General features: G+C 40.2%; 1 pseudogene; it reads right to left on the bottom strand.

Annotated features, from left to right (window-relative positions):
* Positions 1–367: 367 nt before the first annotated feature.
* On the bottom strand, positions 368–16,840 carry LOC105531375 (annotated as a pseudogene).
* Positions 16,841–17,492: the final 652 nt, after the last annotated feature.

Below are 17,492 nucleotides of genomic sequence, written 5' to 3'. Positions count from 1 at the left end.
TATTTTTAGTAGAGACGGTTTCACCATGTTGGCCAGGTTAGTCTTGAACTCCTGACCTCAAATGATCTGCCTGCCTCAGCCTCCCAAAGTGCTGGGATTACATGCATGAGCCACTGTGCCTGGTCGCTGAAAAGGATTTTTATTTATTAAAAAAATTAGAAAATTATATCCACCATCCACAGTTACATTTGTATGCATGAATAGATGATCACAATTCATGGTATGTACTTATTTATTTGTACTTTAAATAATAAAAAGCATAGCAATGAGTTGTTTATAATATGAAATACAGTAAAGTATAAAAGTTGGAATTCCCTCAAGATTTTTTTTTTTAAATGTATCAGTTATTAGGTTCTTTGTAACACATTTAATGTACCGATTTGTGAGGATAAACTCCTTTCCTCAGGGCAAATAGATCACAAGTAGCCCTGGAGACAAGAAACAGCTTTGATTTTTGGTAAAATTTGCAAGTCCACATCTTTCTGATCAATCCTGCACTGCTTTGTAATCTCATATTTCTCTTTATGTGTCAAAGATCTCACCTTCCTGGCTTCTGGGCTTTCTCAGCTGCTTCTTGAAGTAAGCAACAGTGAGATTATTTGGGATTTTCACATTGCTGATATTAATTTTTGTGGAGGTGGCAATGATAATTTTTGGTGTGTTCTATAAAGAGGAACTTGCTTAAAGACCAGAGGTCTAGTCACAAGCAGCTCAGCGGCTTCAGAAAAGCCACCCCCTTGTCTCTGTAGTGCCCAGTGAGGATGATCAGATGGTCCTGGGAGCGATGCTGGCTCAGTTTTCTTGGATGCTAACTGAAGCTTTAAAGGCACATGGCGTGGCAGCTTTAAAGGCACATCTTCAGTAGGGTAATATTTGGGCATTTTGCGATGTTTACCCACCTGGATGCTACTACTCTCATCACCACCAGTTTTTTGGTTTTGTGACGGTGGCGAGAACCTTCTTTTTCTTTTCAATCCTGGATTTAGTGGCTGAGTATTTCCTCTTGTACTGGAATTACCTGCCAGTTCCTCTGATGAGGACAGGATTTCAGCTGTCATGGGGCTTCCCCTTCTTGGGATTTTTGGCCATGAGATTATCCTTTTTCACCTTGCCACCAGCGTCAGCCTTCTTGGCTTCACATTTCTTCTCTTTAGTATCTGGCTTCTCGACTTTTTACCTACCATTTTGCAAGAACTCTCAAGATTCTTGAATTATTTACAGGCTGGGTTTAAACTTAAAAATTATATTCATTATACAGAAAAGTACAGAGGAGTGTATAGCAAATACTGATGTATAATCGTCACTTACTGTCTGCTACTTTATCAAATGTCAATGCTATATTTAGATTAATTTTATTTAGATTAAAAAATAATAGAAAAAGTCTTATAGATACAGTTGAATTCCATTACACACTTCCCTTCTCCGATTCTCTTTACTTCTACTCCTGAGGTAACCATTAATATGGATTTTTTTGGTTGTCATTATCATATGTATTTCATTACATATAAATGTAGCAAGGGACAATGCATAGTGTAATATTTTACGTATTTAAAAAACTATATAAATGGCATACTGTGCACATCTTTATAAAATTTCCTTTTTTCTTTTCTTTTTCCTTCCTTCCTTCTTTTTTTTTTTTTTTTTTTGTTTTTAGACAGAGTATTGCTCTGTCACCCAGACTGCAGTGCAGTGGCATGATCAGAGTTCATTGTAACCTCAATTTCTTGACCTCAAGTGATACTCCCACCTTAGTTTCTGAGGCATTGGGATTACAGGTGTGAGCCACAACACCTGGCCTAATTTTCTTTTTAAACTTGCTTGACATTTATCCATTAATACATATAAATCTAATTCATTCATTTAATATTTCATTCTGTAAATATACCACGATTTGTCTGCTCTTTTGTCATGGTCATTTAGGTTGTTTCCAGGTTTTCTCTATTACGAACAGTGTTACTGTGAACCTTCTAAAAATGTTTCTTTGTGCATATGTACCAGAGTTCCTCTAGGGTATATACTTAAAAATGTAACTGCTGGATTGCAGGGTGCACACATCTTTAACTTAATTAGATTTTGCCAAATTGCTCTCCAAAGTGGTGGTGTCAATTTGCACTCCACTAGAAGTGTGTAAGATATCCTCTTTTTCCAAGTGCTCATCAACACTGGGTTTTATTGAACCTGTTAATTACTGTCACTCCTCTGAGGGTGAAATTGTATTGCAATGTATATTTAAACAGCATTTTCCTGATTATTAATGAGATTGAGTAACCTTTCATTTGTTTACTGGCCATCAAGTTTCCTTCTATGATTTGCGTGTTCATATCTTTGTCCAGTTTGTATTGGATTATCATTTTCTTAAGAATTTCCTTATGTAGTCTGGGTAGTAATGCATTATTTATTGTATGACTATAAATGTCTTGCTTCAAATTATATGCCTTGTGTTTTTACTTTGCTTATGGTATCTTTTGAAGTACAGACTTTAAAACACTTGTTTGTAAAATAGGTAGTATAGTCATATGGTTAATGCTATTGTAAGTACTCAGTTCCATTGGGGTACCTTTGTCCCTGCAGCAATACAACTGTGTTTTAATTATTATAGCTTTATAAGAAACCTTACCTGGTAAGATTAATTCTGTCATTCCCTATCCCCCAGATGGTCTTGGTTATTCTTGGCCTTATTGGCATTTGATTGGATTTAATTGGAATTATAGTTATGCACTGCATAATGATGTTTCAGCCAATGATGGACCACGTATGTGATAGTGGTCCCATAAGATTATAATGGAGCTGAAAAAGTTCTTTTCTATGTGTAGATACATTTAGATACACAAATACTTACCTGCCTATAGTATTGAGTACAGTAACATGCTGCACAGGCTTGTAGCCTAGGCGCAATATGCTGTACCATATAGGCTAGGTATGTAGTAGGCTATACCATCTAGGTTTGTGTTAACTATGATGTTTACACAACAGTGAAACCACATAATGATGTATTTCTCAGAACACATCCCTCTCCTTAAGTGGTGTGTTACTGTACATAACATTTATAGATTAATTTGGGGGAAAACTTCTATCTTTAGGATACTAGGCCTTCCTAGTCATGAACATAACATATCACCATTTAAACAATTTTATTTGTTTATTTTTTTGAGACAGAGTTTCACTCTTGTCACCCAGGCTCTCGTCCAGTGTTGTGATCTTGGTTCACTGCAACCTCCCCCTCCCTGGTTCAAGCGATTCTCTTGCCTCGGCCTCCTGAGGAGCTGGGATTACAGGTCCCTGCTACCACGCCTGGCTAATTTTTGTATTTTTAGTAGAGATGGGTTTTGCCATGTTGGTCAGGCTGGTCTCGAACTCCTGACTCAGGTGATTCAGTTCAGCCTCCCAAAGTGCTGGGATTACAGGTGTGAGCCACCATGCCCGGCCGTATCATCATTTACATGAGTCTTTAAAATGTCTTTTATAAACATATAATTTTCTCCATAAAACACCTGCGTACTTTTTGGTTAGATTTATTTTTTGGTATGTTGTATTTTTGTGCTATCATACATTATGTATTACTTAAAAATTATATTTTCTAATTGTTGCTGTTATATAAGATCACAACCAACTTTTCCATATCTATTGGCAAAGTTACCAAACTCTTATTAGTTCTTAATAGTGTATCTTTAGAAACTCTCGGATTTTCTACACATTTATATCCACTGTAAATAATGATATTTTAATTTTTTCTTATGCAGTTCTTACGCTTGACGTCTGTCCGTCTGTCTCTCTACCTTAGTACGCTTGCTAGAACCTCCAGCTCCATACTGAAAGGAGGGAGGCATGCTTGATTTGTTGTTGACTCTAAAGTGAATGGGTTTAACATTTTACCTTAAATGTGATGTATTGTTTCATTACCTCCGTTAATTAAGATAGTATTAATAGCGGCTATAACAAGCATCAAAATCTCAGTGTCTATAATAAGTTTATTTTTTGCTCAATTAAATTTCAAAATATGTATTGTTGATGGGTGGCCAGTCTCCAAAAGATCACTTAAGTGGGCTGGGAATGCTGGCTCATGCCTGTAATTCCAGCACTTTGGGAGGCCAAGATGAGTAGATCACTTGAACCCAGGAGTTCCAGAGCAGCCTGGGAAATCCTGTCTCTACAAAAAAACACAAAAATTAGCCAGGCATGGCGATGTGTAACCGTAGTCCTAGCTACATGGGGGGCTGAGGCAGGAGGATTGCTTGAACCCAGGAGGTCAAGGCTGTAGTGAGCCAAGATTGCATCACTACACTCCAGTGTAGGTAACAGAGTGAGACCCTGTCTCTCGCAGAGTAGGATTTCATGGGCTAGGCCTGGAAGTGGTGTGCACCACTGATGCCTGCTTTCAAATTAAACTCCAGGAGATCTCCAGGTGATATGCAGGCCTCCCCTTTAGGTCCTGTTATAGTTTCTTGTCACGTGGGGATTCATGATTTCAAAAGACAAGTCCCAGCACCCCCACCACCCGTGCCCCCGTGAATGACCAGTGGTGTTGCAAGCACAGGAAAAAGCACAATAAGAATTAGTATTTAGAAAAAGGAAGAGGAGAGACATAGCTGTGCCTGGTCAGTAGCAATGATTAAAAGCTGCCAGGTAGGTATCAGGAGGTCCCTCTGCCCACTCAGTTTCAAGTGTCGGCAGTCTCACCCAAAGATCATTACTAGAGGGAATTCGCAAATCTGACTTATTTCCTAAGGAAATTGCTATCTATTCCTAATTTATTAGGAGTGTGTGTGTTTTTATTAAGGGGTGGGAGTCTTGCTGTGTTGCTCAGGCTGGACTTGAACCCCCAGGGTCAAGGGCTCCTCTTGCCTCAGCCTTTTGAGTAGCTGGGATTACAGGTGCATGCTACTGCACCTGGCAGGAGTTTATTTTTATTTTTGTTTATTTATTTTGTGACGGGGTCTTGCTCTGTTGCCCAGGTTGGAGTACAGTGGTACAATCTCAGCTTACTGAAACCCACTCCTCCCAGGCTCAAACAATCCTCCCTCCGCAGCCTCCTGAGTAGCTGGGACTACAGGTGTGTGCGCCACCATGCCTGGCTAATTTTTTAGTTTTTTTGTAGAGAGGGGGTTTTGCTATGTTTCCCAGGCTAGTCTTGAACTCCTGAGCTCAAGTGATCCATTGGTCTCAGCCTCCCAGTGTGCTGGCATTACAGGTGTGAACCACCATGCCCGGCCCAGAGTTTTTTTAAACGATGAATGGGTATTGAATTTTATCAAATGTTTTTTCCGTATCTACAGAGGTGATCACGAATTTTTCTTCTTTAACGTGTTAATGAAGTGAATTACATTAATAGATTTTCTAAAGTTGATCTACACTTGTATTACTGGGATATTCCCTTCTTGATCATGAGGTATTCTAAAATCTGATTTGCTAGAATGTTATTTAGCATTTTTTCTATCTATTGCTCCTAAGTGAGATTGGCCCATAATTTTCGTTTCTTTTACTGTTCTCATATGGCATTTGTTTCAGGGTTTACTAGTGTCATAAAATGAATTGAGGAGCTTTTCCTTTTCTATTTTCTGAAACATTGTATATAAGATAGAATTGCCTCTTAAACTGTCTGGGCCTAGTGCTTTTGTTTTTGTGTGTAGATTAACTATTGATTTGCTTTCTTTTATAGACTTACTTGGGTTTTCCACTCCTTTTTGAGTTTGTTTTGGCAAACCATTTTTTCTAGGAAATGGTCCATTTCATTTAGGTTTTTATATGAACTGCATAAAGTTGTTCATAGTGATCTTTTGTTTTAAAAAATCTTTGCTTAATCTGTGAAAACTGTGTCTTCTTGTTCATTCCTAATATTGTTTATAGTCTTTTCCTGGTCACTCCTGCTATGCATTTGCTATTCTATCAGTTTCTGCAAAGAGTCAGCTCTTGTTTTTTTCAATCCTTTTTATAATTTGTTTTCTACTTTTAAAATGTCTCATCTTCCTCCTCTGTTTTTGACCTCCTACGTTCTTTGGTTTTACTCTGCTGTTCTTCTTGCAATTTCTTGAAGTAAATGCTCAGATCTCTGATATTTAGCCTTCTATTCTTTTCTAATGTAGGCATTCTTTTGTAATGTATACACTTCTATTACTTCATGTGCAGTATAAAGCTCTGATATATATCCCTAATATGTCAACTAATGTATTTATGATTTGATATATTTATGTATGTCAATATATATGTATGTATATAGTTATATCTCTGATAATTTAATTGGAAATATTTTCTAATTTCCATTATGATTTCTTCTTTGAGTTCTGGATTAATTACACTTTTTTTTTTTTTTTTTTTTTTGAGATGGAATCTTGCTCTGTCACCCAGGCTGGAGTGCAGTGGTCCCATCTCGACTCACTGCAACCTCCACCTCCCGGGTTCAAGCGATTCTCCTGCCTCAGCCTCCCGAGTAGCTGGGACTACAGGCGTGTGCCACTGCGCCCAGCTAATTTTTGTATTTTTTGTAGAGACAGGGTTTCACCATGTTGGCCAGGCTGGTCTCAAACTCCTGACCTCAAGTGATCTGCCTGCCTCGGCCTCCCAAAGAGCTGGGATTACAGGTGTGAGCCACCACACCCAGCCTAATTACACATTTAAGTCTCCAAATGTCTGGAGATTCTTTGGTCATCTTTTCAGTCATTGATTTCTATCTTATTGCATTGTGGTCAGATAATATGCTCTATGATTTTGATTCTGTGGTAGTTATTAGAATTTTTCTGTGGCATCGTACCTAGTAAAGGTTAGTTTTTTGTATAGTTTCATGTGAGTTTGAAAAATATTGTATTTTTTTCTAACTTCTATATGTAGGGTTCTATGTGCATCTATGGATCAAGCTTATTGTGTGGCTCAAATATTCTGTTTTTTTTTTTTTTTAAGTACAGTGGTGCAATCTTGGCTCACTACAATCTCTGCCTCCTGGATTCAAGTGAATCTTGTGCCCCAGTCTACTGAGTAGGGGTGCTACTATTACAGGCGCATTAGGATTACAGGCACGTGCCACCACACTCAGCTAATTTTTGTATTTTTGGTAGAGATGGGGTTTTGCCATGTTGGCCAGGCTGGTCTCGAACTCCTAACCTCAAGTGATCCACCTGCCTCGGCCACCCAAACTGCTGGGATTACAGGCATGAGCCACTGCGTCTGGCCATTTTTATCAGTTTTTATTTGTTCAAGACAATTATTGAGAGAGCTATGATGCGCTCTCTCTCTCTGCTGTGATGATAGATTTGTCAGTTCCTGGTAACACTATCAATTTTGCTTTATATATTTTGAGGCTATGTTTTTAGAATTTTTTTTATCTGCCTGGTGAGTAGACACTTTTATCATGTAGTAACTCTTTTTATTCCTGCTGTTTGCCTTAAAGTCTATTGTCAGGTATTAATATGACTACAACAGTTTGTTTTTTAAAAATTATTACTTGGTGTGTATTTCTAATCCATTGTTTAAAAAATTTAGGTATATTTTATCGAGATATAATTCACATACCATAAAATCTATCATTTTAAGGTATACAATTCAATGGTGGTTATAGTTTATTCACACAGTTGTGCAATAATCACCACGATCTTTTTCCAGAACATTTTCATCTACTGCCAAAGAAATATTATAGTTAGCTGTCAATCTCCATTTTCCTCTCCCCCAGCCCCTGGCAGTCATGAATCTTTCTGTCTCTATAGATTTGCTTATTCTGGGCATTTCATATAAATGCAGTCATATGACACATGCCTTACTACTGTGCCTGTCTTCTTTCACATAGTATAAGGTTTTCAAGGTTCATTCAGATTGTAGCATGAATTGATATTTCACTCCTTATTTTGGCTGAATAACAGAGTTTTTTCTGATACTTTTTCATACTTTTTCTGGTTTCCCTGAGCTAATGGGTAAATTCTTCTCTAGATCACTCTTTCCTTGAAGATAAATTCCTTTGAGTGTCTCAGGTTTATTCAGGAATCTCAGTTGACAATGTTTCACCTTGCTTGGGTCTGAGGTTTTATCTCGGTTCACACTTGTGTATCACAACCCAAGCCCCAGTTTGCTCATACTTTCTCGTATTTATCTTTCTCTCTTTTTTTTTTTTCATGGCTGTACATTTTTAAAGGTATTTGTTTTCTTTTCTCCAGCATTTCTGGGTTGTAGTGGATTTTTTTTTTAAAACATGGTTCATGATATTGCCAGAAACAGAAGTCTTTTAATAAACATTTTAATGTAAGATATAACATAATGCACAAAAGTACATATAACATAAATGCACAGTTCCATGAATAATTACAATCACTACCAGGCCAAGGAATAGAACATTGTAAACACCCAAGAACCTCTTTTTGTGCCTCTTCTCAGTAGTAATCTACTCTCTTTTCTCACAATTCTGACTTTTGGGATAACCATTTTCTTGCCTCTCTTCATAGTTTTGTTACTTATATGTGTCTGTGATAAAGGACAGTTTAATTTAATTTTGACTGTTTTTGAGTCATATCTACCCTTTTGTTTGACATTACATTTGTGAGACTTACTTGTAATGTTTTGTGTAGCTGTACTTAGTTCATTTTCATTGCTGTATTCCATTATATAAATGTATCATTGTTTTCTTTGTTCTGCTACTGAAGGACATTTGCATTGTTTCCAGTCTTTGCTATTACAACAAATGCTGCAATGACTATTCATGAACATGTATCCTGGTGTATATATTCCAGCAACATTTATCGAAAAAGTTTGTCTTTTCCCCACCAATCTGGAGTGCTACCTCTGCTGTACATAACATTTTCATATATACATATATTTATTTCTAATTCCTATATTGTTTCATTGATCTGTTTGTGTAATGTTGCTCAATTACATACTGTCTTAATTACTGTAACTTTATATTAAGTCTTGTATTTGATAGAGTAAGTGCTCCCAAACGGTTTTTTTTTTTTTTTTTTTTGAGATGGGGTCTCACTCTGTTACCCAGGCTGGTGTGCAGTGGTACAATCTTGGCTCACTGCAACCTCTGCCTCCCATACTCAAGCGATCCTCCCATCTCAGCCTCCTGAGTAGCTGGGACTACAGGTGCACACAACCACACTCAGCTAATTTTTGTACTTTTGGTAGAGATGAGGTTTTGCCATGTTGCCCAGGCTGGTCTTGAACTCCTGAGCTCAAGTGATCCACCTGCCTTGGCATCCCAGAGTGCTGGGATTACAGGCCTGAGCCACCGTGCCCAGCCCTTCCCAGACATTTTTCTTCAAGAATTTCTTAGCTATTTTTGACCTTTTAAACTTTCATATAAATTTTAGAATTAACTTGCCAAAATCCCTTCTTAAAATTGTAATTGGGCAGGCACCTGTAGTCCCAGCTACTCGGGATGCTGAGGCAGGAGAATGGCACGAACCTGGGAGGTGGAGCTTGCAGTGAGCTGAGATCGCGCCACTGCACTCTAGCCTGGGCAAGAGTGCGAGACTCTGTCTCAAAAAATATATATGTATATAATTGGGTTTGCTATTATTCTCTAAATCAGTTTGGGATAAATTAATATTATTATTAAATCTTTCAATCAACATGGTGTACCTTTCAACTTAATGTTTTTAATGTCTCTCAAAGTTCCGGAATTCTCTTTAGAGAGATCTTGTATATCTTTATTGATTTTATTCCTATTAAAATGTTATTATAAATGATATTAAAAAATCATTTAAACTGTTGCTGTTATGGAAAAATATAATTATTTTTGTTGTATTAATTTGTCATCAACAACCTTGCTAAACTCTCTTGCTAATTTTAGTAATGTATCTTGCATATTCATTTTAATTTTCTTTTTGTAGAGACAGGGTTTCCCTCTGTCACCCAGACATGGAGTGGCACAATTATAGCTCACTGCAGCCTCACTGGGCTCAAGCAAGTTTCCCAAGTAACTGGGACTACAGGCATGTGCCACCACGCCCAGCTAATTTTAAAATTTTTTGTAAGACTGAGTCTGGCTTTGTTGCCCAGGATGGTCTGGAGTTCCTGGCCTCAAGCAATACTCACACCTTAGCCTGCCAAAGTGTTGGGACTACAGACATGAGCTACCTCGCCCTGCCCCCTCATTTGAATTTTTTACATACACAATTATATAGTCTTGTTTCTTTCCAGTTCTTACACCTTTTGTTTCTATTTCTTATTTTATTGATCTGGCTAGGACTACAGTGTACAGTGCTAAGTCAAAGTGGCCATAGTGGATCCTTGCCTTATTTCCTGTATAAAAGGGGGCACTCTCAATGTTTTACTTTAATGTTTTTACTTCAGTGAAGCGTGTTTGCTGTTGACCTTCATCTCTAATAATTAAGACAATTTCTGTTTCTACTTTGCTTAGAGAAAATCATGAATATGAATGAATTTAGGATTTTCTCAATGCTTTTTCTACATCTCTTGAGATGCTCATAGGCTTTTCCTTTAAGCTGATAATGTGGTGAATTACATCAGTTTTTTTTCCTAATGTTAAATCAACTTTGCATTTCTGGGGTTCATCCAACTTACACATAATGCAGTATCCTTTTTTCTAAATTGCTGGATTTAGTTTGCCGATATTTTGTTTAGCATCTTGGTATTTACATTATGAGTAAAACAGGCTGGTAATTGTCCCTTTCTGGGGTTGTTCTTATTTTCTAGTATTGCAACCTGAGTTGGGGATTTTTTCATCCCTTTCTATTCTCTGGAAGAATTTGTGTAAAATTGATGTTACATCTTCCTTAAATGTTTGATAATATTCACTGGTGACACCATCTGGGCCTGGAGGTTTTCGTTTTTTTCTTTTGAAATTATTACAGATTCACATGCAGTTATAAGAAATACTATAGCAAGATCCTGTGTACTCATGCTCAGCTTCCTCCAAAAGTAACATCTTGCAAAACCATAGTACAAGATCACAGCCAGGATACGGACACTGACACAGCCAAGATACAGGGCATTTCTGTTGCTACAGGATCTCACATGTTATCCTTTTATAGCCACACCCAGGTCCCTCCCACTGCATCCCCCTTCTACATCCCTGATGATCATTAATCTGTTCTCCATTTCTACAATTTTGCCATTTCAGGAATGGTATATACATGTATACAGTATGCAAACTTGGAATGGAATCGTGTACAGTATGCAACATTTTGGTATTAGCTTTTTCACTCAATGTAATTCTCTGGAGAGTCACTCAAAGTCGATGTGTCTATCACTAAGTCATTCCTCTTTATTGCTGAGTAATATTCCACAGTATGAATACACTGCAGTTTGTTTGACTTTTCACCTGTTGAAGAACATCTAGATTGTTTCCCATTTTAGTCTGATATGAGTAAAGGTGTAATGAACATTTGTATAGAGGTTTTTCTTGTGTGAAGGTAAGTATTTCTGTGGGATAAACGCCCAAAAGTGCAATTATTGAATCAAATGATAGCTAAATGCTGATTTTTAAAAAAAATTGCCAAACCATTTTTCAGGGAGTCTGTTCCATTTTTTATATTCCCATCTGACATGCATGAGCGACCCAATTTTTCTGCAGCCTCAGCAGTGGTTTTTGCCACTGTTTATTTTATCAGAGTAGTATTTTCACAATTGTAATAGGTGTATAGTGATATCTCATTGTGTTTTTAATGTGCATTTCCCTAATGGCTGATAATGTTAAATTTCTTTACCTGTGCTTATTTAACATCTGTATATCCTCTATGGTGAAATATCTGCTTAAGAATTCTTTTTGCCCATTGTCTTTTGTCTGTCTTTTTTTTTTTTTTCTGAGACGAGGTCTCGTGCTTTCACCCAGGCTGGAACGCTTTCACTCACGGTGTGATCTCAGCTCACTGCAACATCCAGCTCCTGGGTTCAAGCAATTTTCCTGTCTCAGCCTCCCAAGTAGCTGGAATTACAGGTGCATGCCACCATGCCTGGATAATTTTTGTATTTTTAGTAGAGATGGGGTTTCGTCATGTTGGCCAGCCTGGTCTCAAACTCCTGACCTCAAGTGATCTGTCCACCTCCGCCTTCAAAGTGCTGGGATTATAGGTATGAGCCACTGTACCTGGCCTTTTTTTTTTTTTTTTCCTATCTTCTAATTGGATTGTTTGTTATTTTACTGTAAGTTTTGTGAGTTCTTCATGTATTCTGGATACTAGGCCTTTGTTGGATATGTGGTTTGCAATATTTTCTCCTGGAATGTTGTCTTTCCATTGTTTTAACAGGATCTTTTACGTAGCAAAAATGTGAAATTTTGATGAGGTCCAGTGTATCAAATTTTCGTTTTATGGATCATGCTTTTGGTGCCAAGCGTAAGAACTCTTTGCCCACCTGTAACTCTTGCCCCCATTTCCCTGTGAGGCCATTGGAAGGAAAGCCCAAGTGTGTGTGGAGAGGCAAGCGCTGTTGGGAGAGAAGCAGCTCCCTGCCCTGCCCCTGTCTCTGGGCGCTCACTTCTGCATTCTCTCCTTCTCTCCTGGATGATGTTCTTTGAAATGTTTTATTCCATGTTTTTAGTGGTAAAATTGTTCTGAATGATTTAATCTTCCCCCTGAAGAGGAAGGGAGATCTGACCATTGTTTTCGAGGTAGAAGTTGGTGAGGCACTTACAGACTTGTTGGTAGCCCAAGGGGAATTCTTGCCTGGATGTAGGAATGAGTCTATCATCTTCAGCTCATCTGTTTTGTTTTCCTCCCCTTGGTTGCCGGGCAGGAGTGGGGGTGGTGGGGGGTGGTGGGAAGGAGTAGGTAGGATCTACAGGCTCTGTAATCGTGTCTCACTTTTGGGAGATAACAGTCTCCCCTCAGGGTGCCCCTGTTTACCAAAGACATGAGTCCTTGTTCCTGACTGCTGCAAAGGGAGCAAGGGTGGATGGGGAACCATACTGTCTGTGTCGTACTTGTGCCACTCAGGAATGAGTGCCAATGTCAGGTTTCTCTTAATCTTAATCACAGAAATGATGCACACAGTTTACTGTAGAAGTTCTAGACAACAGAAATAAACACGTAGAGGAAAACCAGATCCACTTATAATCTGAGAACATTGTGTTTAATATTTTAGCCTATTCGTACTTGCCCCACCAACCCCAAATTCTTTTTTTTTTTTTTTGAGACAGGGTCTCTGTGAGGCTGGAGTACAGTGGTGTGATCTTGGTTCACTGCAACCTCCACCTCCTAGTCTCAGCTGGGACTACAGGTGTATGTCACCACACCCAGCTAATTTTTGTATTTTTTGTGGAGACGGGGTTTTGTCATGTTGCCTAGGCTGGTCTCCAACTCTTGGGCTCAAGTGATCCACCCCCCTTGGCGTCCCAAAGCAGTGCTAGGATTACAGGCATGAGCCACCAGGCCACCCCCGCCCCCTGGCTCCCACACTCCAGTATTCTTTTATAAAATGAGAATATACAGAATGCATTTTCTTACATCCTGAAGCAATGTGAGTGAGTTTACCTAGCAGTGCATCAGGAGGTGCTGATTCAGATTGCCTTGCAGGTTCCAGAAAGCCTGATCATTGGGAGCACAGGGCCTGGCTCCTTTTAGGGTTCCCCCAGGGACTGTAAGTCACATTCTCTGTCTTGTGCCCCAGGGATGCTGAAAGTCTCCCTGTTGTTGCTCTGCCTGGGGGTGCATTGTCCTTATTGCATACAGGGTCCTGGGGGCTGTCACTTACATCCCTTCTTCCTGGGCCGCCCAGTTCCACTGGTCACTGCTGACCAATATCTCCTGCCTGGTAACTGGATTTCACTTTGGCAGGAGACTTTGGTTCAAAGGGAGGAACTCTGAACATGCGGATGATGGCCAGTGGCCTTGGATAAGTGAGAGTTAAGGAAACATAAAGTAATTTTCTTTGGATGAAAATTTACACATAAAGATGATACTCACTTAGACTTGCAGATAATATGATGTACTCTTTATTGCATAAATACATTTGATTTTAAAACAATATTAATTTTAGCTCTGGGCATATCCAGCCTTCGCTAACGGAGAATTGTGGCTCTGGGACCATCTGCTGGCTACTCTCCAGACTGCCACACCGGTCTGGGAAGCTGGCTTTCTTGGGATGGAGGTTAGAGCAAAGCCCCCGCGATAGGTAGCCTGTGCTTCCTGGTGTCTGCAGGGAAGTGAGGCTAGAGCAGCTGCAGTTCAGACATTCTCATGGTGGTGGATGTCACAGGTAGCAGGATCAGCAATTAGAGTTCGCGTTCTGACCACAGACGTAGATTCGAATTCTGGCTCTGCTGCTCTGAGCCTCAGCTTCCTCTTCTGTAAAGTGGGGATAACAATAACACATACCTTGTTGGGTCATTGTAAGGTTTAAAAACAGGTGCTTATTAAGTGCTTATCACAGGGCTAGGCACATGTAGTAGATTACTCCTCCAGTAGAGATGGGGAGCAGCACCTTGTTTATGTCACCGTGATGATTAATTTTATGTCAGCTTGGCCAGGCCACTGCTAAAGACTGAATGTTTGTGTTCCCCACAAATTCATCTCTTAAAACCCAGACCCCAGTGTGATGGTACTTGGAGGTGGGGCCTTTGCCAGCTGATTAGGGTATGAGAGTGAATGGGATTGGAGCCCTTAGAAAGAGGCTCCTGGAAGCTCCTTTGCCCCTTTCACCAGGTGAGGACACAGTGAGAAGATGGATACCTAGGAACCAGGAAGTGGCCTCTCACCAGACACCAAGTCTACTGCTCTCTTGATCTTGGGCCTCCCGAACTCCAGAATGATGAGAAATAAATTAGTTTATAAGCCACAAAGTCTATGGTATTCTGTTATAGCAGCCTGAACAGACTAAGATAACCATGGTCTCCAGTGTCTATCAAACACTACTCTAATGATTCTGTGAAGGTATTTTAAGAATGAGATTAACATTCATTTCTTTGTTTTTATTTTTTGAGACAGTGTCTCACTCTCTTACCCAGGCTGGAATGCAGGAGTGAGATCATGGCTCACTGCAGCCTCAAACTGCTAGGATCGAGGGATCCTCCCCACCTCAACCTTCCAAGTAGCTGGGACCACAGGTGCACATCACCATGTCTGGCTAATTAATTTTTTTTTTTTTTAATAGAGACGAAGTCTCCCTATGTTGCCCAGGCTGGTCTCAAACTCCTGGGCTCAAGCGATCCTCCTGCTTTGGCCTCTCAAAGTGCTGGGATTACAGTCATGAGCCACCATGCCCAGCTTAGATTACCACTTAAATCAGTAGACTTGGAGGAAAGCAGATTACCCTCTGTGATGTAGATGGGCTCCATTCAATCAGTTGAAGGCCATAATAGAAAAAGACTGGCCTCCCCCTAAGGAGGGGATTCTGCCAGCAGACGGCCTCTGGACTCAAACTGCAACTCTTCTCTGTGTCTCCGGCTGCTGCCTACCAGGCCGATTTTGGCCTTAACAGCCTCTGTAGTCACATGAGCCAATTCCTTAAAATAGATCTCTCTGTCTCTTTCTTCACATACACACACACACCCTAGAGGTCCTGCCTGATACTGTCATGGCATAGCCATCTTAAGCTCGCTGAGGGCAGGTGCTGTGTCTCCTTCGTTCAGCCCTTTATCACCCATACCCGGCACAGGGCTGGCTCCCCATTAGCAGCCTGGTGATTACTGAGCACTTCCCACTTTCTGTGTCTCAGTTAGAAGCTCTGCCCCAGTGAGAGCCCAGAGTGGCCGGGGTAATAGATTCACGTCTGGGGCTGTAGTGAATTTTTAGTGCCTGCCAGGGCAGATGTTGGGCGGTTTTGAACCAGATGTGGTTGTGCATTTTGGGAGCTGAAACTTCCACATGGGGAAGAGAGACTTCTGGGTCCAGGTGCCTGCCTTTGTCCAGCCACTCTTTGGACTGGCCAGAGCACGACTATCACACTGTGATCAGCAGGAAACTGCAATTACGATGGAAAGGTGGGAGAAGGATGCTGCGTGGTTTTGCCTTGATCAGTTCTCACTTTAAAAACTGCAAACAGACTGGCACCAGAAAAAGGTAACTTTTCTCAAGTTTTATTGTAAAATCCTCAGAAAAAGAGCATTTACAATGACAATAGTTTATGATAATTTGGAGTCATCGTTATACCAAGTGGTACTGCAAATACACCATGTGTTCAATACTGTGTAATAGGTCAAAGTAAACACAAACTTATTTCAAATGCCACATACAGTTACTGTGTTGGTACAAATTTCTACTAAAGTTGATGTATTAAAAATAATTTATATATATTTTATAAATAAGGAAAAATTCACATGTATAATAATTACAGGAGGCCTTTTGAGAAATAGTGGTGATTACAGAAAATATATTTTGGATGCTACACAACGGTTCAAAATAATGTAATCTGCCTTGACATGAGAGATCTGAGAGTTTTCTGAGGTGAGGAAGCATGAGACTCGAATAGGACAAATGATGTGTGTGGCTTCACATCTTGAGGGTCACTCAGCTGCACTACAGCATGAAACGGTGTGTGTGACCACGCCAGCAAAACTCCATGCCCAGTTCTGCTTTGAGATCTTCTCACACAGCCTTTGGGAAGCATGAGAAGCAGGGGAAAGGTAGGAAGCCACAGGGCCGGGCCAGGATAGGAAGGATGAGGGGGCTGGCCAGCCGCGGGAGCCAGGCAAGGAGGGAGCTGTGGGTCTCTGGTGTGCGGCTTGCAAATCTGTTTCCCTCACCTCTCCCAAGTAGCACAGGACCCACAACTCTTCAACCTATGGCAGATATCATGCTGGGCAGTGGATAAAGGTTTAGATTTGGGGCATTTTCTCAATTTAGAGCTCTTGGGCCTCACAACCCAGCCAATACTGGTTGCTCTTACTCAGAAACAAAGCTCTGATCTTGAAGAGGGTGCGGTGCCTCTGAAGGGCAGCAGTGTCTGATTCTGCCGAGCACATGTCACCAGGCTTGCTGTAGGGGTAAGTCAATAGTTATTGCTTTGTGGAGTGCTGGCTGATCCCTCGAAAGCCCTCTAGTGCATGGCCCATGTTCTCTGGGGCCACATGAGCAAGGGCTGGTTCCACAGATGTAAAGATGAGCTTGGAAAGAAGTGTGCGTGAATTGTGGCTTTTTTTTTTTTTTTTTTTTTTTTTTAAGTGCATGGTAAACACTCTGGTGCTGGCTAAAGAAGCCTCGCTGTGAATTTTGGAGGATAATCCCCACTCTTGTATTCTCCATAATTTCATACATTATTATTTAGTTAAATTAGGCTTCCCCACTTGCTGCCCATGGCTCCAAAGGAGGATGTGGATGCACAGGACAACGCTTGTTTGTGTCCCAGGGCCTACTGTGCGGCTGCTGTCTAACGCATGCAGGCCCAAATAAGATGCTCAAATCCTCATGTGACTTAGCAGGTAACCTGGTATAGATAAAAGCAGGGAGTGGATTGTATTCCACTGGCTACTTGGGGTCTTGTAGTCATACCCTGAAGATAGGCACTGTATTTTTTTATCCCTTGAATTTTTAAAGCATCTCTGTTTTATGATCTCTATAATTTTGGAGAGAAACCAAGGCAGCTAGTGACTTTCTTGAACAAAATTTCTTTGCCTA

Source organism: Mandrillus leucophaeus, unplaced genomic scaffold (assembly GCF_000951045.1).
Source record: "Mandrillus leucophaeus isolate KB7577 unplaced genomic scaffold, Mleu.le_1.0 Scaffold88, whole genome shotgun sequence".
In the NCBI taxonomy this organism is placed as follows: domain Eukaryota; kingdom Metazoa; phylum Chordata; class Mammalia; order Primates; family Cercopithecidae; genus Mandrillus; species Mandrillus leucophaeus.
This window is presented reverse-complemented; position numbering and strand designations above follow the sequence as displayed.